Here is a 19389-nt window from a genome sequence, read left to right as displayed (position 1 = left end):
TTACAGCAGGTTGTTGCTAACACTTTTTGAACATTAACGCAGTGTCTGAAGTAAACTATGTTTGTCTTCTTACTAGCACAGATCTTTGCAGTTGTCAAATAGGAACTTTTCAAAAAGAGTTTATATAATGTAGAATTTAAAGGTAGAAGAGTCACCTTCCCCCATGAAAACAGTTTACTGTCAAAGTTATATGGAGCTTTTGATGACAGCCGTGTGTTGAAGCAAGGACACATCTAAAACACGCAAGACAGTGGCTTCGGAGGACCAGGGTTGAAAACCCTTGGTTAAGTGTAAGAAATCTATTCAGGTAAGGAGCAGTTCCCTGACTGGGAATGGAACCCGGGCTGTGGCGGTGAAAGCGCCAAATCCTAACCACTAGACCACCAGGGAGACAGCACATGCCACTGTCAATCATACCCGTCTTCCACCAAATCCGTTCAGAGCCAGGGCTGGTGCTGGTTCACAACTTGTTCAACTTGCGAACCAGCTGAAGACCGCTTTGCTTTGTCATAGCTCGGGTTGCTAAAGGGACCCACGTCAGTAACTCACTGTTAACGTTAGTAAAGTCGATGCATTTGCATTGGCGTCAAAATTGAAGCAACAACAACTATGGAATACCTCGCGATTATACAGGCAGACAATAGCAGATCCATTAAAGTATGCATCATTTTTGAAGGAGGAAAACATCTATAACACGCAAGACAGTGGCTTTCGAGGAGCACTCCTGGCGTAGTGTGAGAAAACTAGTACAGGAATGCACAGTTCCCTGACTGGGAATCCAACCAGGGGCAAGTTTTCACATTCTAGTCACTTTTTGAACATCCCACCGTGAGCGTACGCACAATCGTTGTACACGGCACTCTTTGTGGCCCGTGTTCTTTCAACTTGTTGAAACCCTGTGGTGTATTGTGACAAATGTCTTCTAGAAAAGACCAGTTCCCTGACCGGGAATCGAACCCGGGCCGCGGCGGTGAGAGCGCCGAATCCTAACCACTAGACGATCAGGGAGATGACACTAGGTACTGTCAATTAGAAATAGCTGTCCTCTTAATTCAACTGTTTTACAGCAGGTTGTTGCTAACACTTTTTGAACATTAACGCAGTGTCTGAAGTAAACTATGTTTGTCTTCTTACTAGCACAGATCTTTGCAGTTGTCAAATAGGAACTTTTCAAAAAGAGTTTATATAATGTAGAATTTAAAGGTAGAAGAGTCACCTTCTCCCATGAAAACAGTTTACTGTCAAAGGTATATGGAGCTTTTGATGACAGCCGTGTGTTGAAGCAAGGACACATCTAAAACACGCAAGACAGAGGCTTCGGAGGACCAGGGTTGAAAACACTTGGTTAAGTGTAAGAAATCTATTCAGGTAAAGAGCAGTTCCCTGACCGGGAATGGAACCCGGGCTGTGGCGGTGAAAGCGCCAAATCCTAACCACTAGACCACCAGGGAGACAGCACATGCCATTGTCAATCATACCCGTCTTCCACCAAATCCGTTCAGAGCCAGGGCTGGTGCTGGTTCACAACTTGTTCAACTTGCGAACCAGCTGAAGACCGCTTTGCTTTGTCATAGCTCGGGTTGCTAAAGGGACCCACGTCAGTAACTCACTGTTAACGTTAGTAAAGTCGATGCATTTGCATTGGCGTCAAAATTGAAGCAACAACAACTATGGAATACCTCGCGATTATACAGGCAGACAATAGCAGATCCATTAAAGTATGCATCATTTTTGAAGGAGGAAAACATCTATAACACGCAAGACAGTGGCTTTCGAGGAGCACTCCTGGCGTAGTGTGAGAAAACTAGTCCAGGAATGCACAGTTCCCTGACTGGGAATCCAACCAGGGGCAAGTTTTCACATTCTAGTCACTTTTTGAACATCCCACCGTGAGCGTACGCACAATCGTTGTACACCGCACTCTTTGTGGCCCGTGTTCTTTCAACTTGTTGAAACCCTGTGGTGTATTGTGACAAATGTCTTCTAGAAAAGACTAGCTCCTTGACCGGGAATCGAACCCGGGCCGCGGCGGTGAGAGCGCCGAATCCTAACCACTAGACGATCAGGGAGATGACACTAGGTACTGTCAATTAGAAATAGCTGTCCTCTTAATTCAACTGTTTTACAGCAGGTTGTTGCTAACACTTTTTGAACATTAACGCAGTGTCTGAAGTAAACTATGTTTGTCTTCTTACTAGCACAGATCTTTGCAGTTGTCAAATAGGAACTTTTCAAAAAGAGTTTATATAATGTAGAATTTAAAGGTAGAAGAGTCACCTTCTCCCATGAAAACAGTTTACTGTCAAAGGTATATGGAGCTTTTGATGACAGCCGTGTGTTGAAGCAAGGACACATCTAAAACACGCAAGACAGAGGCTTCGGAGGACCAGGGTTGAAAACCCTTGGTTAAGTGTAAGAAATCTATTCAGGTAAAGAGCAGTTCCCTGACCGGGAATGGAACCCGGGCCGTGGCGGTGAAAGCGCCAAATCCTAACCACTAGACCACCAGGGAGACAGCACATGTCCCTGTCAATCATACCAGTCTTCCACCAAATCCGTTCAGAGCCAGGGCTGGTGCTGGTTCACAACTTGTTCAACTTGCGAACCAGCTGAAGACCGCTTTGCTTTGTCATAGCTCGGGTTGCTAAAGGGACCCACATCAGTAACTCACTGTTAACGTTAGTAAAGTCGATGCATTTGCATTGGCGTCAAAATTGAAGCAACAACAACTATGGAATACCTCGCGATTATACAGGCAGACAATAGCAGATCCATTAAAGTATGCATCATTTTTGAAGGAGGAAAACATCTATAACACGCACGACAGTGGCTTTCGAGGAGCACTCCTGGCGTAGTGTGAGAAAACTAGTCCAGGAATGCACAGTTCCCTGACTGGGAATCCAACCAGGGGCAAGTTTTCACATTCTAGTCACTTTTTGAACATCCCACCGTGAGCGTACGCACAATCGTTGTACACCGCACTCTTTGTGGCCCGTGTTCTTTCAACTTGTTGAAACCCTGTGGTGTATTGTGAGAAATGTCTTCTAGAAAAGACCAGTTCCCTGACCGGGAATCGAACCCGGGCCGCGGCGGTGAGAGCGCCGAATCCTAACCACTAGACCATAAGGGAGATGACACTAGATACTGTCAATTAGAAATAGCTGTCCTCTTAATTCAACTGTTTTACAGCAGAGAACTTTGGGTGCTGATTGAGACTTATAATGCGTTACTCATTTTTCAGCAGCCACTATGTGAAGAAATCAAGAGGCGGGCCTCGCTAAGGCATTCACCAAGTTTATGCTTCAGTACCAAGTAGTTCACGCTTGGCAAGTTTGCTTCAGGAGAACACACTTTGGAGGAAGAGAAGATGCAGGTTGTTGCTAACACTTTTTGAACATTAACGCAGTGTCTGAAGTAAACTATGTTTGTCTTCTTACTAGCACAGATCTTTGCAGTTGTCAAATAGGAACTTTTCAAAAAGAGTTTATATAATGTAGAATTTAAAGGTAGAAGAGTCACCTTCTCCCATGAAAACAGTTTACTGTCAAAGGTATATGGAGCTTTTGATGACAGCCGTGTGTTGAAGCAAGGACACATCTAAAACACGCAAGACAGTGGCTTCGGAGGACCAGGGTTGAAAACCCTTGGTTAAGTGTAAGAAATCTATTCAGGTAAGGAGCAGTTCCCTGACCGGGAATGGAACCCGGGCTGTGGCGGTGAAAGCGCCAAATCCTAACCACTAGACCACCAGGGAGACAGCACATGTCACTGTCAATCATACCCGTCTTCCACCAAATCCGTTCAGAGCCAGGGCTGGTGCTGGTTCACAACTTGTTCAACTTGCGAACCAGCTGAAGACCGCTTTGCTTTGTCATAGCTCGGGTTGCTAAGGGGACCCACGTCAGTAACTCACTGTTAACGTTAGTAAAGTCGATGCATTTGCATTGGCGTGAAAATTGAAGCAACAACAACTATGGAATACCTCGCGATTATACAGGCAGACAATAGCAGATCCATTAAAGTATGCATCATTTTTGAAGGAGGAAAACATCTATAACACGCACGACAGTGGCTTTCGAGGAGCACTCCTGGCGTAGTGTGAGAAAACTAGTCCAGGAATGCACAGTTCCCTGACTGGGAATCCAACCAGGGGCAAGTTTTCACATTCTAGTCACTTTTTGAACATCCCACCGTGAGCGTACGCACAATCGTTGTACACCGCACTCTTTGTGGCCCGTGTTCTTTCAACTTGTTGAAACCCTGTGGTGTATTGTGACAAATGTCTTCTAGAAAAGACTAGTTCCCTGACCGGGAATCGAACCCGGGCCGCGGCGGTGAGAGCGCCGAATCCTAACCACTAGACGATCAGGGAGGTGACACTAGGTACTGTCAATTAGAAATAGCTGTCCTCTTAATTCAACTGTTTTACAGCAGGTTGTTGCTAACACTTTTTGAACATTAACGCAGTGTCTGAAGTAAACTATGTTTGTCTTCTTACTAGCACAGATCTTTGCAGTTGTCAAATAGGAACTTTTCAAAAAGAGTTTATATAATGTAGAATTTAAAGGTAGAAGAGTCACCTTCTCCCATGAAAACAGTTTACTGTCAAAGGTATATGGAGCTTTTGATGACAGCCGTGTGTTGAAGCAAGGACACATCTAAAACACGCAAGACAGTGGCTTCGGAGGACCAGGGTTGAAAACCCTTGGTTAAGTGTAAGAAATCTATTCAGGTAAGGAGCAGTTCCCTGACCGGGAATGGAACCCGGGCTGTGGCGGTGAAAGCGCCAAATCCTAACCACTAGACCACCAGGGAGACAGCACATGTCACTGTCAATCATACCCGTCTTCCACCAAATCCGTTCAGAGCCAGGGCTGGTGCTGGTTCACAACTTGTTCAACTTGCGAACCAGCTGAAGACCGCTTTGCTTTGTCATAGCTCGGGTTGCTAAGGGGACCCACGTCAGTAACTCACTGTTAACGTTAGTAAAGTCGATGCATTTGCATTGGCGTCAAAATTGAAGCAACAACAACTATGGAATACCTCGCGATTATACAGGCAGACAATAGCAGATCCATTAAAGTATGCATCATTTTTGAAGGAGGAAAACATCTATAACACGCAAGACAGTGGCTTTCGAGGAGCACTCCTGGCGTAGTGTGAGAAAACTAGTCCAGGAATGCACAGTTCCCTGACTGGGAATCCAACCAGGGGCAAGTTTTCACATTCTAGTCACTTTTTGAACATCCCACCGTGAGCGTACGCACAATCGTTGTACACCGCACTCTTTGTGGCCCGTGTTCTTTCAACTTGTTGAAACCCTGTGGTGTATTGTGACAAATGTCTTCTAGAAAAGACTAGTTCCCTGACCGGGAATCGAACCCGGGCCGCGGCGGTGAGAGCGCCGAATCCTAACCACTAGACGATCAGGGAGATGACACTAGGTACTGTCAATTAGAAATAGCTGTCCTCTTAATTCAACTGTTTTACAGCAGGTTGTTGCTAACACTTTTTGAACATTAACGCAGTGTCTGAAGTAAACTATGTTTGTCTTCTTACTAGCACAGATCTTTGCAGTTGTCAAATAGGAACTTTTCAAAAAGAGTTTATATAATGTAGAATTTAAAGGTAGAAGAGTCACCTTCTCCCATGAAAACAGTTTACTGTCAAAGGTATATGGAGCTTTTGATGACAGCCGTGTGTTGAAGCAAGGACACATCTAAAACACGCAAGACAGAGGCTTCGGAGGACCAGGGTTGAAAACCCTTGGTTAAGTGTAAGAAATCTATTGAGGTAAAGAGCAGTTCCCTGACCGGGAATGGAACCCGGGCCGTGGCGGTGAAAGCGCCAAATCCTAACCACTAGACCACCAGGGAGACAGCACATGTCACTGTCAATCATACCCGTCTTCCACCAAATCCGTTCAGAGCCAGGGCTGGTGTTGGTTCACAACTTGTTCAACTTGCGAACCAGCTGAAGACCGCTTTGCTTTGTCATAGCTCGGGTTGCTAAAGGGACCCACGTCAGTAACTCATTGTTAACGTTAGTAAAGTCGATGCATTTGCATTGGCGTGAAAATTGAAGCAACAACAACTATGGAATACCTCGCGATTATACAGGCAGACAATAGCAGATCCATTAAAGTATGCATCATTTTTGAAGGAGGAAAACATCTATAACACGCAAGACAGTGGCTTTCGAGGAGCACTCCTGGCGTAGTGTGAGAAAACTAGTCCAGGAATGCACAGTTCCCTGACTGGGAATCCAACCAGGGGCAAGTTTTCACATTCTAGTCACTTTTTGAACATCCCACCGTGAGCGTACGCACAATCGTTGTACACCGCACTCTTTGTGGCCCGTGTTCTTTCAACTTGTTGAAACCCTGTGGTGTATTGTGACAAATGTCTTCTAGAAAAGACTAGTTCCTTGACCGGGAATCGAACCCGGGCCGCGGCGGTGAGAGCGCCGAATCCTAACCACTAGACGATCAGGGAGATGACACTAGGTACTGTCAATTAGAAATAGCTGTCCTCTTAATTCAACTGTTTTACAGCAGGTTGTTGCTAACACTTTTTGAACATTAACGCACTGTTTGAAGTAAACTATGTTTGTCTTCTTACTAGCACAGATCTTTGCAGTTGTCAAATAGGAACTTTTCAAAAAGAGTTTATATAATGTAGAATTTAAAGGTAGAAGAGTCACCTTCTCCCATGAAAACAGTTTACTGTCAAAGGTATATGGAGCTTTTGATGACAGCCGTGTGTTGAAGCAAGGACACATCTAAAACACGCAAGACAGTGGCTTCGGAGGACCAGGGTTGAAAACCCTTGGTTAAGTGTAAGAAATCTATTCAGGTAAGGAGCAGTTCCCTGACCGGGAATGGAACCCGGGCTGTGGCGGTGAAAGCGCCAAATCCTAACCACTAGACCACCAGGGAGACAGCACATGTCACTGTCAATCACACCCGTCTTCCACCAAATCCGTTCAGAGCCAGGGCTGGTGCTGGTTCACAACTTGTTCAACTTGCGAACCAGCTGAAGACCGCTTTGCTTTGTCATAGCTCGGGTTGCTAAGGGGACCCACGTCAGTAACTCACTGTTAACATTAGTAAAGTCGATGCATTTGCATTGGCGTGAAAATTGAAGCAACAACAACTATGGAATACCTCGCGATTATACAGGCAGACAATAGCAGATCCATTAAAGTATGCATCATTTTTGAAGGAGGAAAACATCTATAACACGCACGACAGTGGCTTTCGAGGAGCACTCCTGGCGTAGTGTGAGAAAACTAGTCCAGGAATGCACAGTTCCCTGACTGGGAATCCAACCAGGGGCAAGTTTTCACATTCTAGTCACTTTTTGAACATCCCACCGTGAGCGTACGCACAATCGTTGTACACCGCACTCTTTGTGGCCCGTGTTCTCTCAACTTGTTGAAACCCTGTGGTGTATTGTGACAAATGTCTTCTAGAAAAGACTAGTTCCCTGACCGGGAATCGAACCCGGGCCGCGGCTGTGAGAGCGCCGAATCCTAACCACTAGACGATCAGGGAGATGACACTAGGTACTGTCAATTAGAAATAGCTGTCCTCTTAATTCAACTGTTTTACAGCAGAGAACTTTGGGTGCTGATTGAGACTTATAATGCGTTACTCATTTTTCAGCAGCCACTATGTGAAGAAATCACGAGGCGGGCCTCGCTAAGGCATTCACCAAGTTTATGCTTCAGTACCAAGTAGTTCACGCTTGGCAAGTTTGCTTCAGGAGAACACACTTTGGAGGAAGAGAAGATGCAGGTTGTTGCTAACACTTTTTGAACATTAACGCAGTGTCTGAAGTAAACTATGTTTGTCTTCTTACTAGCACAGATCTTTGCAGTTGTCAAATAGGAACTTTTCAAAAAGAGTTTATATAATGTAGAATTTAAAGGTAGAAGAGTCACCTTCTCCCATGAAAACAGTTTACTGTGAAAGGTATATGGAGCTTTTGATGACAGCCGTGTGTTGAAGCAAGGACACATCTAAAACACGCAAGACAGTGGCTTCGGAGGACCAGGGTTGAAAACCCTTGGTTAAGTGTAAGAAATCTATTCAGGTAAAGAGTAGTTCCCTGACCGGGAATGGAACCCGGGCTGTGGCGGTGAAAGCGCCAAATCCTAACCACTAGACCACCAGGGAGACAGCACATGCCACTGTCAATCATACCCGTCTTCCACCAAATCCGTTCAGAGCCAGGGCTGGTGCTGGTTCACAACTTGTTCAACTTGCGAACCAGCTGAAGACCGCTTTGCTTTGTCATAGCTCGGGTTGCTAAAGGGACCCACGTCAGTAACTCACTGTTAACGTTAGTAAAGTCGATGCATTTGCATTGGCGTGAAAATTGAAGCAACAACAACTATGGAATACCTCGCGATTATACAGGCAGACAATAGCAGATCCATTAAAGTATGCATCATTTTTGAAGGAGGAAAACATCTATAACACGCAAGACAGTGGCTTTCGAGGAGCACTCCTGGCGTAGTGTGAGAAAACTAGTCCAGGAATGCCAATTCCCTGACTGGGAATCCAACCAGGGGCAAGTTTTCACATTCTAGTCACTTTTTGAACATCCCACCGTGAGCGTACGCACAATCGTTGTACACCGCACTCTTTGTGGCCCGTGTTCTTTCAACTTGTTGAAACCCTGTGGTGTATTGTGAGAAATGTCTTCTAGAAAAGACTAGTTCCCTGACCGGGAATCGAACCCGGGCCGCGGCGGTGAGAGCGCCGAAGCCTAACCACTAGACGATCAGGGAGATGACACTAGGTACTGTCAATTAGAAATAGCTGTCCTCTTAATTCAACTGTTTTACAGCAGGTTGTTGCTAACACTTTTTGAACATTAACGCAGTGTCTGAAGTAAACTATGTTTGTCTTCTTACTAGCACAGATCTTTGCAGTTGTCAAATAGGAACTTTTCAAAAAGAGTTTATATAATGTAGAATTTAAAGGTAGAAGAGTCACCTTCTCCCATGAAAACAGTTTACTGTCAAAGGTATATGGAGCTTTTGATGACAGCCGTGTGTTGAAGCAAGGACACATCTAAAACATGCAAGACAGAGGCTTCGGAGGACCAAGGTTGAAAACCCTTGGTTAAGTGTAAGAAATCTATTCAGGTAAAGAGCAGTTCCCTGACCGGGAATGGAACCCGGGCCGTGGCGGTGAAAGCGCCAAATCCTAACCACTAGACCACCAGGGAGACAGCACATGTCACTGTCAATCATACCCGTCTTCCACCAAATCCGTTCAGAGCCAGGGCTGGTGTTGGTTCACAACTTGTTCAACTTGCGAACCAGCTGAAGACCGCTTTGCTTTGTCATAGCTCGGGTTGCTAAAGGGACCCACGTCAGTAACTCATTGTTAACGTTAGTAAAGTCGATGCATTTGCATTGGCGTGAAAATTGAAGCAACAACAACTATGGAATACCTCGCGATTATACAGGCAGACAATAGCAGATCCATTAAAGTATGCATCATTTTTGAAGGAGGAAAACATCTATAACACGCACGACAGTGGCTTTCGATGAGCACTCCTGGCGTAGTGTGAGAAAACTAGTCCAGGAATGCACAGTTCCCTGACTGGGAATCCAACCAGGGGCAAGTTTTCACATTCTAGTCACTTTTTGAACATCCCACCGTGAGCACAATCGTTGTACACCGCACTCTTTGTGGCCCGTGTTCTTTCAACTTTTGAAACCCTGTGGTGTATTGTGAGAAATGTCTTCTAGAAAAGACCAGTTCCCTGACCGGGAATCGAACCCGGGCCGCGGCGGTGAGAGCGCCGAATCCTAACCACTAGACCATCAGGGAGATGACTCTAGGTACTGTCAATTAGAAATAGCTGTCCTCTTAATTCAACTGTTTTACAGCAGAGAACATTGGATGCTGATTGAGACTTATAATGCGTTACTCATTTTTCAGCAGCCACTATGTGAAGAAATCACGAGGCGGGCCTCGCTAAGGCATTCACCAAGTTTATGCTTCATTACCAAGTAGTTCACGCTTGGCAAGTTTGCTTCAGGAGAACACACTTTGGAGGAAGAGAAGATGCAGGTTGTTGCTAACACTTTTTGAACATTAACGCAGTGTCTGAAGTAAACTATGTTTGTCTTCTTACTAGCACAGATCTTTGCAGTTGTCAAATAGGAACTTTTCAAAAAGAGTTTATATAATGTAGAATTTAAAGGTAGAAGAGTCACCTTCTCCCATGAAAACAGTTTACTGTCAAAGGTATATGGAGCTTTTGATGACAGCCGTGTGTTGAAGCAAGGACACATCTAAAACACGCAAGACAGTGGCTTCGGAGGACCAGGGTTGAAAACCCTTGGTTAAGTGTAAGAAATCTATTCAGGTAAAGAGCAGTTCCCTGACCGGGAATGGAACCCGGGCTGTGGCGGTGAAAGCGCCAAATCCTAACCACTAGACCACCAGGGAGACAGCACATGCCACTGTCAATCATACCCGTCTTCCACCAAATCCGTTCAGAGCCAGGGCTGGTGCTGGTTCACAACTTGTTCAACTTGCGAACCAGCTGAAGACCGCTTTGCTTTGTCATAGCTCGGGTTGCTAAAGGGACCCACGTCAGTAACTCACTGTTAACGTTAGTAAAGTCGATGCATTTGCATTGGCGTCAAAATTGAAGCAACAACAACTATGGAATACCTCGCGATTATACAGGCAGACAATAGCAGATCCATTAAAGTATGCATCATTTTTGAAGGAGGAAAACATCTATAACACGCAAGACAGTGGCTTTCGAGGAGCACTCCTGGCGTAGTGTGAGAAAACTAGTCCAGGAATGCACAGTTACCTGACTGGGAATCCAACCAGGGGCAAGTTTTCACATTCTAGTCACTTTTTGAACATCCCACCGTGAGCGTACGCACAATCGTTGTACACCGCACTCTTTGTGGCCCGTGTTCTTTCAACTTGTTGAAACCCTGTGGTGTATTGTGACAAATGTCTTCTAGAAAAGACTAGTTCCCTGACCGGGAATCGAACCCGGGCCGCGGCGGTGAGAGCGCCGAATCCTAACCACTAGACGATCAGGGAGATGACACTAGGTACTGTCAATTAGAAATAGCTGTCCTCTTAATTCAACTGTTTTACAGCAGAGAACTTTGGGTGCTGATTGAGACTTATAATGCGTTATTCATTTTTCAGCAGCCACTATGTGAAGAAATCACGAGGCAGGCCTCGCTAAGGCATTCACCAAGTTTATGCTTCAGTACCAAGTAGTTCACGCTTGGCAAGTTTGCTTCAGGAGAACACACTTTGGAGGAAGAGAAGATGCAGGTTGTTGCTAACACTTTTTGAACATTAACGCAGTGTCTGAAGTAAACTATGTTTGTCTTCTTACTAGCACAGATCTTTGCAGTTGTCAAATAGGAACTTTTCAAAAAGAGTTTATATAATGTAGAATTTAAAGGTAGAAGAGTCACCTTCTCCCATGAAAACAGTTTACTGTCAAAGGTATATGGAGCTTTTGATGACAGCCGTGTGTTGAAGCAAGGACACATCTAAAACACGCAAGACAGAGGCTTCGGAGGACCAGGGTTGAAAACCCTTGGTTAAGTGTAAGAAATCTATTCAGGTAAAGAGCAGTTCCCTGACCGGGAATGGAACCCGGGCTGTGGCGGTGAAAGCGCCAAATCCTAACCACTAGACCACCAGGGAGACAGCACATGCCACTGTCAATCATACCCGTCTTCCACCAAATCCGTTCAGAGCCAGGGCTGGTGCTGGTTCACAACTTGTTCAACTTGCGAACCAGCTGAAGACCGCTTTGCTTTGTCATAGCTCGGGTTGCTAAAGGGACCCACGTCAGTAACTCACTGTTAACGTTAGTAAAGTCGATGCATTTGCATTGGCGTCAAAATTGAAGCAACAACAACTATGGAATACCTCGCGATTATACAGGCAGACAATAGCAGATCCATTAAAGTATGCATCATTTTTGAAGGAGGAAAACATCTATAACACGCAAGACAGTGGCTTTCGAGGAGCACTCCTGGCGTAGTGTGAGAAAACTAGTCCAGGAATGCACAGTTCCCTGACTGGGAATCCAACCAGGGGCAAGTTTTCACATTCTAGTCACTTTTTGAACATCCCACCGTGAGCACAATCGTTGTACACCGCACTCTTTGTGGCCCGTGTTCTTTCAACTTGTTGAAACCCTGTGGTGTATTGTGAGAAATGTCTTCTAGAAAAGACCAGTTCCCTGACCGGGAATCGAACCCGGGCCGCGGCGGTGAGAGCGCCGAATCCTAACCACTAGACCATCAGGGAGATGACTCTAGGTACTGTCAATTAGAAATAGCTGTCCTCTTAATTCAACTGTTTTACAGCAGAGAACTTTGGATGCTGATTGAGACTTATAATGCGTTACTCATTTTTCAGCAGCCACTATGTGAAGAAATCACGAGGCGGGCCTCGCTAAGGCATTCACCAAGTTTATGCTTCAGTACCAAGTAGTTCACGCTTGGCAAGTTTGCTTCAGGAGAACACACTTTGGAGGAAGAGAAGATGCAGGTTGTTGCTAACACTTTTTGAACATTAACGCAGTGTCTGAAGTAAACTATGTTTGTCTTCTTACTAGCACAGATCTTTGCAGTTGTCAAATAGGAACTTTTCAAAAAGAGTTTATATAATGTAGAATTTAAAGGTAGAAGAGTCACCTTCTCCCATGAAAACAGTTTACTGTCAAAGGTATATGGAGCTTTTGATGACAGCCGTGTGTTGAAGCAAGGACACATCTAAAACACGCAAGACAGTGGCTTCGGAGGACCAGGGTTGAAAACCCTTGGTTAAGTGTAAGAAATCTATTCAGGTAAAGAGCAGTTCCCTGACCGGGAATGGAACCCGGGCTGTGGCGGTGAAAGCTCCAAATCCTAACCACTAGACCACCAGGGAGACAGCACATGCCACTGTCAATCATACCCGTCTTCCACCAAATCCGTTCAGAGCCAGGGCTGGTGCTGGTTCACAACTTGTTCAACTTGCGAACCAGCTGAAGACCGCTTTGCTTTGTCATAGCTCGGGTTGCTAAAGGGACCCACGTCAGTAACTCACTGTTAACGTTAGTAAAGTCGATGCATTTGCATTGGCGTCAAAATTGAAGCAACAACAACTATGGAATACCTCGCGATTATACAGGCAGACAATAGCAGATCCATTAAAGTATGCATCATTTTTGAAGGAGGAAAACATCTATAACACGCAAGACAGTGGCTTTCGAGGAGCACTCCTGGCGTAGTGTGAGAAAACTAGTCCAGGAATGCACAGTTCCCTGACTGGGAATCCAACCAGGGGCAAGTTTTCACATTCTAGTCACTTTTTGAACATCCCACCGTGAGCGTACGCACAATCGTTGTACACCGCACTCTTTGTGGCCCGTGTTCTTTCAACTTGTTGAAACCCTGTGGTGTATTGTGACAAATGTCTTCTAGAAAAGACTAGTTCCCTGACCGGGAATCGAACCCGGGCCGCGGCGGTGAGAGCGCCGAATCCTAACCACTAGACGATCAGGGAGATGACACTAGGTACTGTCAATTAGAAATAGCTGTCCTCTTAATTCAACTGTTTTACAGCAGAGAACTTTGGGTGCTGATTGAGACTTATAATGCGTTATTCATTTTTCAGCAGCCACTATGTGAAGAAATCACGAGGCGGGCCTCGCTAAGGCATTCACCAAGTTTATGCTTCAGTACCAAGTAGTTCACGCTTGGCAAGTTTGCTTCAGGAGAACACACTTTGGAGGAAGAGAAGATGCAGGTTGTTGCTAACACTTTTTGAACATTAACGCAGTGTCTGAAGTAAACTATGTTTGTCTTCTTACTAGCACAGATCTTTGCAGTTGTCAAATAGGAACTTTTCAAAAAGAGTTTATATAATGTAGAATTTAAAGGTAGAAGAGTCACCTTCTCCCATGAAAACAGTTTACTGTCAAAGGTATATGGAGCTTTTGATGACAGCCGTGTGTTGAAGCAAGGACACATCTAAAACACGCAAGACAGAGGCTTCGGAGGACCAGGGTTGAAAACCCTTGGTTAAGTGTAAGAAATCTATTCAGGTAAAGAGCAATTCCCTGACCGGGAATGGAACCCGGGCTGTGGCGGTGAAAGCGCCAAATCCTAACCACTAGACCACCAGGGAGACAGCACATGCCACTGTCAATCATACCCGTCTTCCACCAAATCCGTTCAGAGCCAGGGCTGGTGCTGGTTCACAACTTGTTCAACTTGCAAACCAGCTGAAGACCGCTTTGCTTTGTCATAGCTCGGGTTGCTAAAGGGACCCACGTCAGTAACTCACTGTTAACGTTAGTAAAGTCGATGCATTTGCATTGGCGTCAAAATTGAAGCAACAACAACTATGGAATACCTCGCGATTATACAGGCAGACAATAGCAGATCCATTAAAGTATGCATCATTTTTGAAGGAGGAAAACATCTATAACACGCAAGACAGTGGCTTTCGAGGAGCACTCCTGGCGTAGTGTGAGAAAACTAGTCCAGGAATGCACAGTTCCCTGACTGGGAATCCAACCAGGGGCAAGTTTTCACATTCTAGTCACTTTTTGAACAACCCACCGTGAGCACAATCGTTGTACACCGCACTCTTTGTGGCCCGTGTTCTTTCAACTTTTGAAACCCTGTGGTGTATTGTGAGAAATGTCTTCTAGAAAAGACCAGTTCCCTGACCGGGAATCGAACCCGGGCCGCGGCGGTGAGAGCGCCGAATCCTAACCACTAGACCATCAGGGAGATGACTCTAGGTACTGTCAATTAGAAATAGCTGTCCTCTTAATTCAACTGTTTTACAGCAGAGAACTTTGGATGCTGATTGAGACTTATAATGCGTTACTCATTTTTCAGCAGCCACTATGTGAAGAAATCACGAGGCGGGCCTCGCTAAGGCATTCACCAAGTTTATGCTTCAGTACCAAGTAGTTCACGCTTGGCAAGTTTGCTTCAGGAGAACACACTTTGGAGGAAGAGAAGATGCAGGTTGTTGCTAACACTTTTTGAACATTAACGCAGTGTCTGAAGTAAACTATGTTTGTCTTCTTACTAGCACAGATCTTTGCAGTTGTCAAATAGGAACTTTTCAAAAAGAGTTTATATAATGTAGAATTTAAAGGTAGAAGAGTCACCTTCTCCCATGAAAACAGTTTACTGTCAAAGGTATATGGAGCTTTTGATGACAGCCGTGTGTTGAAGCAAGGACACATCTAAAACACGCAAGACAGTGGCTTCGGAGGACCAGGGTTGAAAACCCTTGGTTAAGTGTAAGAAATCTATTCAGGTAAAGAGCAGTTCCCTGACCGGGAATGGAACCCGGGCTGTGGCGGTGAAAGCTCCAAATCCTAACCACTAGACCACCAGGGAGACAGCACATGCCACTGTCAATCATACCCGTCTTCCACCAAATCCGTTCAGAGCCAGGGCTGGTGCTGGTTCACAACTTGTTCAACTTGCGAACCAGCTGAAGACCGCTTTGCTTTGTCATAGCTCGGGTTGCTAAAGGGACCCACGTCAGTAACTCACTGTTAACGTTAGTAAAGTCGATGCATTTGCATTGGCGTCAAAATTGAAGCAACAACAACTATGGAATACCTCGCGATTATACAGGCAGACAATAGCAGATCCATTAAAGTATGCATCATTTTTGAAGGAGGAAAACATCTATAACACGCAAGACAGTGGCTTTCGAGGAGCACTCCTGGCGTAGTGTGAGAAAACTAGTCCAGGAATGCACAGTTCCCTGACTGGGAATCCAACCAGGGGCAAGTTTTCACATTCTAGTCACTTTTTGAACATCCCACCGTGAGCGTACGCACAATCGTTGTACACCGCACTCTTTGTGGCCCGTGTTCTTTCAACTTGTTGAAACCCTGTGGTGTATTGTGACAAATGTCTTCTACAAAAGACTAGTTCCCTGACCGGGAATCGAACCTGGGCCGCGGCGGTGAGAGCGCCGAATCCTAACCACTAGACGATCAGGGAGATGACACTAGGTACTGTCAATTAGAAATAGCTGTCCTCTTAATTCAACTGTTTTACAGCAGAGAACTTTGGGTGCTGATTGAGACTTATAATGCGTTACTCATTTTTCAGCAGCCACTATGTGAAGAAATCACGAGGCGGGCCTCGCTAAGGCATTCACCAAGTTTATGCTTCAGTACCAAGTAGTTCACGCTTGGCAAGTTTGCTTCAGGAGAACACACTTTGGAGGAAGAGAAGATGCAGGTTGTTGCTAACACTTTTTGAACATTAACGCAGTGTCTGAAGTAAACTATGTTTGTCTTCTTACTAGCACAGATCTTTGCAGTTGTCAAATAGGAACTTTTCAAAAAGAGTTTATATAATGTAGAATTTAAAGGTAGAAGAGTCACCTTCTCCCATGAAAACAGTTTACTGTCAAAGGTATATGGAGCTTTTGATGACAGCCGTGTGTTGAAGCAAGGACACATCTAAAACACGCAAGACAGTGGCTTCGGAGGACCAGGGTTGAAAACCCTTGGTTAAGTGTAAGAAATCTATTCAGGTAAAGAGCAGTTCCCTGACCGGGAATGGAACCCGGGCTGTGGCGGTGAAAGCGCCAAATCCTAACCACTAGACCACCAGGGAGACAGCACATGCCACTGTCAATCATACCCGTCTTCCACCAAATCCGTTCAGAGCCAGGGCTGGTGCTGGTTCACAACTTGTTCAACTTGCGAACCAGCTGAAGACCGCTTTGCTTTGTCATAGCTCGGGTTGCTAAAGGGACCCACGTCAGTAACTCACTGTTAACGTTAGTAAAGTCGATGCATTTGCATTGGCGTCAAAATTGAAGCAACAACAACTATGGAATACCTCGCAATTATACAGGCAGACAATAGCAGATCCATTAAAGTATGCATCATTTTTGAAGGAGGAAAACATCTATAACACGCAAGACAGTGGCTTTCGAGGAGCACTCCTGGCGTAGTGTGAGAAAACTAGTCCAGGAATGCACAGTTCCCTGACTGGGAATCCAACCAGGGGCAAGTTTTCACATTCTAGTCACTTTTTGAACATCCCACCGTGAGCGTACGCACAATCGTTGTACACCGCACTCTTTGTGGCCCGTGTTCTTTCAACTTGTTGAAACCCTGTGGTGTATTGTGACAAATGTCTTCTACAAAAGACTAGTTCCCTGACCGGGAATCGAACCTGGGCCGCGGCGGTGAGAGCGCCGAATCCTAACCACTAGACGATCAGGGAGATGACACTAGGTACTGTCAATTAGAAATAGCTGTCCTCTTAATTCAACTGTTTTACAGCAGAGAACTTTGGGTGCTGATTGAGACTTATAATGCGTTACTCATTTTTCAGCAGCCACTATGTGAAGAAATCACGAGGCGGGCCTCGCTAAGGCATTCACCAAGTTTATGCTTCAGTACAAAGTAGTTCACGCTTGGCAAGTTTGCTTCAGGAGAACACACTTTGGAGGAAGAGAAGATGCAGGTTGTTGCTAACACTTTTTGAACATTAACGCAGTGTCTGAAGTAAACTATGTTTGTCTTCTTACTAGCACAGATCTTTGCAGTTGTCAAATAGGAACTTTTCAAAAAGAGTTTATATAATGTAGAATTCAAAGGTAGAAGAGTCACCTTCTCCCATGAAAACAGTTTACTGTCAAAGGTATATGGAGCTTTTGATGACAGCCGTGTGTTGAAGCAAGGACACATCTAAAACACGCAAGACAGTGGCCTGGAGGACCAGGGTTGAAAACCCTTGGTTAAGTGTAAGAAATCTATTCAGGTAAAGAGCAGTTCCCTGACCGGGAATGGAACCCGGGCTGTGGCGGTGAAAGCGCCAAATCCTAACCACTAGACCACCAGGGAGACAGCACATGCCACTGTCAATCATACCCGTCTTCCACCAAATCCGTTCAGAGCCAGGGCTGGTGCTGGTTCACAACTTGTTCAACTTGCGAACCACCTGAAGACCGCTTTGCTTTGTCATAGCTCGGGTTGCTAAAGGGACCCACGTCAGTAACTCACTGTTAACGTTAGTAAAGTCGATGCATTTGCATTGGCGTGAAAATTGAAGCAACAACAACTATGGAATACCTCGCGATTATACAGGCAGACAATAGCAGATCCATTAAAGTATGCATCATTTTTGAAGGAGGAAAACATCTATAACACTCAAGACAGTGGCTTTCGAGGAGCACTCCTGGCGTAGTGTGAGAAAACTAGTCCAGGAATGCACAGTTCCCTGACTGGGAATCCAACCAGGGGCAAGTTTTCACATTCTAGTCACTTTTTGAACATCCCACCGTGAGCGTACGCACAATCGTTGTACACCGCACTCTTTGTGGCCCGTGTTCTTTCAACTTGTTGAAACCCTGTGGTGTATTGTGAGAAATGTCTTCTAGAAAAGACTAGTTCCCTGACCGGGAATCGAACCCGGGCCGCGGCGGTGAGAGCGCCGAATCCTAACCACTAGACGATCAGGGAGATGACACTAGGTACTGTCAATTAGAAATAGCTGTCCTCTTAATTCAACTGTTTTACAGCAGGTTGTTGCTAACACTTTTTGAACATTAACGCAGTGTCTGAAGTAAACTATGTTTGTCTTCTTACTAGCACAGATCTTTGCAGTTGTCAAATAGGAACTTTTCAAAAAGAGTTTATATAATGTAGAATTTAAAGGTAGAAGAGTCACCTTCTCCCATGAAAACAGTTTACTGTGAAAGGTATATGGAGCTTTTGATGACAGCCGTGTGTTGAAGCAAGGACACATCTAAAACACGCAAGACAGTGGCTTCGGAGGACCAGGGTTGAAAACCCTTGGTTAAGTGTAAGAAATCTATTCAGGTAAAGAGCAGTTCCCTGACCGGGAATGGAACCCGGGCTGTGGCGGTGAAAGCGCCAAATCCTAACCACTAGACCACCAGGGAGACAGCACATGTCACTGTCAATCATACCCGTCTTCCACCAAATCCGTTCAGAGCCAGGGCTGGTGCTGGTTCACAACTTGTTCAACTTGCGAACCAGCTGAAGACCGCTTTGCTTTGTCATAGCTCGGGTTGCTAAAGGGACCCACGTCAGTAACTCACTGTTAACGTTAGTAAAGTCGATGCATTTGCATTGGCGTCAAAATTGAAGCAACAACAACTATGGAATACCTCGCGATTATACAGGCAGACAATAGCAGATCCATTAAAGTATGCATCATTTTTGAAGGAGGAAAACATCTATAACACGCAAGACAGTGGCTTTCGAGGAGCACTCCTGGCGTAGTGTGAGAAAACTAGTCCAGGAATGCACAGTTCCCTGACTGGGAATCCAACCAGGGGCAAGTTTTCACATTCTA

The 19389-nt window shown here is 45.2% G+C and overlaps 30 non-coding genes across 30 annotated transcripts; all 30 read right to left on the bottom strand.

The window, feature by feature from the left end:
• Window positions 1-936: 936 nt before the first annotated feature.
• trnae-cuc (transfer RNA glutamic acid (anticodon CUC)) lies at window positions 937-1008 on the bottom strand. The gene has a single exon. It is a non-coding gene; the product is annotated as a tRNA-Glu (tRNA).
• A 371-nt stretch (window positions 1009-1379) lies between these two features.
• trnae-uuc (transfer RNA glutamic acid (anticodon UUC)) lies at window positions 1380-1451 on the bottom strand. Its single transcript has one exon. It is a non-coding gene; the product is annotated as a tRNA-Glu (tRNA).
• Window positions 1452-1997: 546 nt separating this feature from the next.
• Window positions 1998-2069, bottom strand: trnae-cuc (transfer RNA glutamic acid (anticodon CUC)). Its single transcript has one exon. It is a non-coding gene; the product is annotated as a tRNA-Glu (tRNA).
• Window positions 2070-2440: 371 nt separating this feature from the next.
• On the bottom strand, window positions 2441-2512 carry trnae-uuc (transfer RNA glutamic acid (anticodon UUC)). The gene has a single exon. It is a non-coding gene; the product is annotated as a tRNA-Glu (tRNA).
• A 546-nt stretch (window positions 2513-3058) lies between these two features.
• Window positions 3059-3130, bottom strand: trnae-cuc (transfer RNA glutamic acid (anticodon CUC)). The gene has a single exon. It is a non-coding gene; the product is annotated as a tRNA-Glu (tRNA).
• Window positions 3131-3682: 552 nt separating this feature from the next.
• On the bottom strand, window positions 3683-3754 carry trnae-uuc (transfer RNA glutamic acid (anticodon UUC)). Its single transcript has one exon. It is a non-coding gene; the product is annotated as a tRNA-Glu (tRNA).
• Window positions 3755-4300: 546 nt separating this feature from the next.
• Window positions 4301-4372, bottom strand: trnae-cuc (transfer RNA glutamic acid (anticodon CUC)). Its single transcript has one exon. It is a non-coding gene; the product is annotated as a tRNA-Glu (tRNA).
• A 371-nt stretch (window positions 4373-4743) lies between these two features.
• Window positions 4744-4815, bottom strand: trnae-uuc (transfer RNA glutamic acid (anticodon UUC)). The gene has a single exon. It is a non-coding gene; the product is annotated as a tRNA-Glu (tRNA).
• A 546-nt stretch (window positions 4816-5361) lies between these two features.
• trnae-cuc (transfer RNA glutamic acid (anticodon CUC)) lies at window positions 5362-5433 on the bottom strand. Its single transcript has one exon. It is a non-coding gene; the product is annotated as a tRNA-Glu (tRNA).
• Window positions 5434-5804: 371 nt separating this feature from the next.
• Window positions 5805-5876, bottom strand: trnae-uuc (transfer RNA glutamic acid (anticodon UUC)). Its single transcript has one exon. It is a non-coding gene; the product is annotated as a tRNA-Glu (tRNA).
• A 546-nt stretch (window positions 5877-6422) lies between these two features.
• On the bottom strand, window positions 6423-6494 carry trnae-cuc (transfer RNA glutamic acid (anticodon CUC)). The gene has a single exon. It is a non-coding gene; the product is annotated as a tRNA-Glu (tRNA).
• A 371-nt stretch (window positions 6495-6865) lies between these two features.
• trnae-uuc (transfer RNA glutamic acid (anticodon UUC)) lies at window positions 6866-6937 on the bottom strand. Its single transcript has one exon. It is a non-coding gene; the product is annotated as a tRNA-Glu (tRNA).
• A 546-nt stretch (window positions 6938-7483) lies between these two features.
• trnae-cuc (transfer RNA glutamic acid (anticodon CUC)) lies at window positions 7484-7555 on the bottom strand. The gene has a single exon. It is a non-coding gene; the product is annotated as a tRNA-Glu (tRNA).
• A 552-nt stretch (window positions 7556-8107) lies between these two features.
• On the bottom strand, window positions 8108-8179 carry trnae-uuc (transfer RNA glutamic acid (anticodon UUC)). The gene has a single exon. It is a non-coding gene; the product is annotated as a tRNA-Glu (tRNA).
• A 545-nt stretch (window positions 8180-8724) lies between these two features.
• trnae-cuc (transfer RNA glutamic acid (anticodon CUC)) lies at window positions 8725-8796 on the bottom strand. The gene has a single exon. It is a non-coding gene; the product is annotated as a tRNA-Glu (tRNA).
• Window positions 8797-9167: 371 nt separating this feature from the next.
• trnae-uuc (transfer RNA glutamic acid (anticodon UUC)) lies at window positions 9168-9239 on the bottom strand. Its single transcript has one exon. It is a non-coding gene; the product is annotated as a tRNA-Glu (tRNA).
• Window positions 9240-9778: 539 nt separating this feature from the next.
• On the bottom strand, window positions 9779-9850 carry trnae-cuc (transfer RNA glutamic acid (anticodon CUC)). Its single transcript has one exon. It is a non-coding gene; the product is annotated as a tRNA-Glu (tRNA).
• Window positions 9851-10402: 552 nt separating this feature from the next.
• On the bottom strand, window positions 10403-10474 carry trnae-uuc (transfer RNA glutamic acid (anticodon UUC)). Its single transcript has one exon. It is a non-coding gene; the product is annotated as a tRNA-Glu (tRNA).
• A 546-nt stretch (window positions 10475-11020) lies between these two features.
• trnae-cuc (transfer RNA glutamic acid (anticodon CUC)) lies at window positions 11021-11092 on the bottom strand. The gene has a single exon. It is a non-coding gene; the product is annotated as a tRNA-Glu (tRNA).
• Window positions 11093-11644: 552 nt separating this feature from the next.
• trnae-uuc (transfer RNA glutamic acid (anticodon UUC)) lies at window positions 11645-11716 on the bottom strand. The gene has a single exon. It is a non-coding gene; the product is annotated as a tRNA-Glu (tRNA).
• A 540-nt stretch (window positions 11717-12256) lies between these two features.
• On the bottom strand, window positions 12257-12328 carry trnae-cuc (transfer RNA glutamic acid (anticodon CUC)). Its single transcript has one exon. It is a non-coding gene; the product is annotated as a tRNA-Glu (tRNA).
• Window positions 12329-13498: 1170 nt separating this feature from the next.
• On the bottom strand, window positions 13499-13570 carry trnae-cuc (transfer RNA glutamic acid (anticodon CUC)). The gene has a single exon. It is a non-coding gene; the product is annotated as a tRNA-Glu (tRNA).
• A 552-nt stretch (window positions 13571-14122) lies between these two features.
• Window positions 14123-14194, bottom strand: trnae-uuc (transfer RNA glutamic acid (anticodon UUC)). The gene has a single exon. It is a non-coding gene; the product is annotated as a tRNA-Glu (tRNA).
• Window positions 14195-14733: 539 nt separating this feature from the next.
• On the bottom strand, window positions 14734-14805 carry trnae-cuc (transfer RNA glutamic acid (anticodon CUC)). The gene has a single exon. It is a non-coding gene; the product is annotated as a tRNA-Glu (tRNA).
• Window positions 14806-15975: 1170 nt separating this feature from the next.
• trnae-cuc (transfer RNA glutamic acid (anticodon CUC)) lies at window positions 15976-16047 on the bottom strand. Its single transcript has one exon. It is a non-coding gene; the product is annotated as a tRNA-Glu (tRNA).
• A 552-nt stretch (window positions 16048-16599) lies between these two features.
• On the bottom strand, window positions 16600-16671 carry trnae-uuc (transfer RNA glutamic acid (anticodon UUC)). The gene has a single exon. It is a non-coding gene; the product is annotated as a tRNA-Glu (tRNA).
• Window positions 16672-17217: 546 nt separating this feature from the next.
• trnae-cuc (transfer RNA glutamic acid (anticodon CUC)) lies at window positions 17218-17289 on the bottom strand. Its single transcript has one exon. It is a non-coding gene; the product is annotated as a tRNA-Glu (tRNA).
• Window positions 17290-17840: 551 nt separating this feature from the next.
• Window positions 17841-17912, bottom strand: trnae-uuc (transfer RNA glutamic acid (anticodon UUC)). Its single transcript has one exon. It is a non-coding gene; the product is annotated as a tRNA-Glu (tRNA).
• A 546-nt stretch (window positions 17913-18458) lies between these two features.
• On the bottom strand, window positions 18459-18530 carry trnae-cuc (transfer RNA glutamic acid (anticodon CUC)). The gene has a single exon. It is a non-coding gene; the product is annotated as a tRNA-Glu (tRNA).
• Window positions 18531-18901: 371 nt separating this feature from the next.
• Window positions 18902-18973, bottom strand: trnae-uuc (transfer RNA glutamic acid (anticodon UUC)). The gene has a single exon. It is a non-coding gene; the product is annotated as a tRNA-Glu (tRNA).
• Between the last annotated feature and the right edge of the window lie 416 nt (window positions 18974-19389).

This window comes from Cololabis saira, chromosome 1, assembly GCF_033807715.1.
Source record: "Cololabis saira isolate AMF1-May2022 chromosome 1, fColSai1.1, whole genome shotgun sequence".
Lineage (NCBI taxonomy): Eukaryota > Metazoa > Chordata > Actinopteri > Beloniformes > Belonidae > Cololabis > Cololabis saira.
Note: the sequence above shows the minus strand (reverse complement) of the source record. Positions and strands in the feature narration are given on the sequence as shown.